The sequence below is a fragment of the Temnothorax curvispinosus genome, unplaced genomic scaffold (genome assembly GCF_003070985.1).
Source record: "Temnothorax curvispinosus isolate PA1 unplaced genomic scaffold, ASM307098v1 QBEX01011657.1, whole genome shotgun sequence".
NCBI lineage: Eukaryota > Metazoa > Arthropoda > Insecta > Hymenoptera > Formicidae > Temnothorax > Temnothorax curvispinosus.
Genome location: NW_020221437.1, coordinates 350 through 2,291, shown reverse-complemented (window position 1 = coordinate 2,291; position 1,942 = coordinate 350). Strand labels below are relative to the sequence as shown.

The 1,942-nt window shown below is 35.3% G+C and overlaps 1 non-coding gene across 1 annotated transcript; it reads left to right on the top strand.

The window, feature by feature from the left end:
- Positions 1 to 259: 259 nt before the first annotated feature.
- Trnaw-cca lies at positions 260 to 331 on the top strand. Its single transcript has one exon. It is a non-coding gene; the product is annotated as a tRNA-Trp (tRNA).
- Positions 332 to 1,942: the final 1,611 nt, after the last annotated feature.

Here is a 1,942-nt window from a genome sequence, read left to right as displayed (position 1 = left end):
TACATACATACATACATACATACATACATACATACATACATACATACTTTCTCTTCTGTTGTTTCGCTTCGAATTTGATGTTTTCCACAGAAACAAAGAAAGCGGAAAAGGAATGGAAAATTTTTTTGACTAATTTATCGAGTGGAGAGAAAGGGAGAAAAAAAGAGAGAGAAAGTGCGCGCGTGAGCTGTGAGCGTTTCGGCCACGCTGTCGAGTTTAGTGGCCTGAAGTGTGCGCAATTCGATTGCCTCTTTCATGTGACTCCGTGGCGCAACGGTAGCGCGTCTGACTCCAGATCAGAAGGTTGCGTGTTCAAATCACGTCGGGGTCAAGAATCTTTTTTTTTCTTTTTTTAACTTTTGCATATCTGTATTAAATCGGAAATCGGAGATTTAAAGATAAAAAGTTTTTTTAATGTGAGAAAAAAGTTAATAAGTTTATGTGTTTTAAAAGTAACTAGTTGAAGTTAAAAATTACTCATTTTAAATTAATTATATAAGCTAATAAAAATTAAATAAAAAAGTTATTTTTTAACTTTTTTATTTAACTTTTAACTAATTAACTAAATAACTAAATAACTAAATAGTTATTATCCAACTTTACACATATATCTATATATTATACATGTACACTTTTTCTTTATAAATATAATTTAATTTATTAAAATAATAATTACACGTATTATCACAATCCTACTATTACAATAATACATCCTCTATATTAAATATTACAATCTGTAATATGCTAATATATATTATCTGTGGTATCACCATATTATTTCAATAATAACAAAATTTTTTAACATAAAATAAAAATATTTTTTAAACAAGTCTTTGAAAAATCTGTGAAAAATAAATAATTTCGGCTATATCTCCGAAATTTCTTTTCAATTTCGGCCGAAATCAAAACCCAACCAAAACTCCGATTTTTCGCCGAAACTGGCCAAAATTGAAATTCGCTTTGGGCGCTTTCGTACCGAAAAAGCATCAGTCTATCTTTATTGCTCATTACACGTACGTTACACGTTGAAAAAAGATGGAGTGTTTTGAATGCTTTCAGCACGAAAGTGTCCAAAGCGAACGCAGCCTCTATCGGCTCTATCTGTTGTAACGCACGTGTGTATGTACTACAACGTTTTTGGAATCAGACAATTGCAAGTCCGTTTCTCGAGTACGCTCTTCGTAGGCTGGGTTCGGGGAGCGCGCTTTTAGCGCTATGAGCGTGCTCTGTCCTTGTTCAACTTTCAGTAAGTAACAGAGACAGAATGACGTTGCGCTAATAGCGTCTCCCCGAACGCAGCCGTAGTCGCACCTTCTGCGTTCCGAAATGCGGATATATATATATATATATATATATGTATAATTAGGCGGAGAGAAATATGAAATGTGCAGAGAGTTCTTGCGAACATGGACGTAAAGCCCGATGTCCACGATGCAAGAACTGTGTCCAAGTTTCGGTTTAAGCCAATAAAACTGCTACTTTTCTGTAAGAGCTGCAAGTTGATTGGCTTAAATCGAAACTTGGACACAGTTCTTGCATCGTGGACACCGGGCTTAAGAACACTAATCGGAGATGTAACGATTTGCAGGCAATGATGAACGCGATTCTTGTGCAGCATCACCTAGTTCTTCACTCGGAGATGTAGGAAGTGTCCCATGTGGAACATTTCTATATATGTATATACAAAGATATGTTAGAAATCTGATCAAAATACATAACAGATGACGTTATTATAAAAATGTTGCAATAACATTTTTTTGCATAAATAATTAAAGTAACCTACACATCGTTTCGTGCATCATCTTGATCCTTCCTTCTTTTTTGAGGTTACTGGCACCGGGCGGTTAATAGAGGCTGCGGTCCACTTGACGCTACAAATGCTTTCAATGAAGAAAGAAGGAGAAGAAGAATGCTCCGAAGTATTTGTAGCGTCAAGTGGACC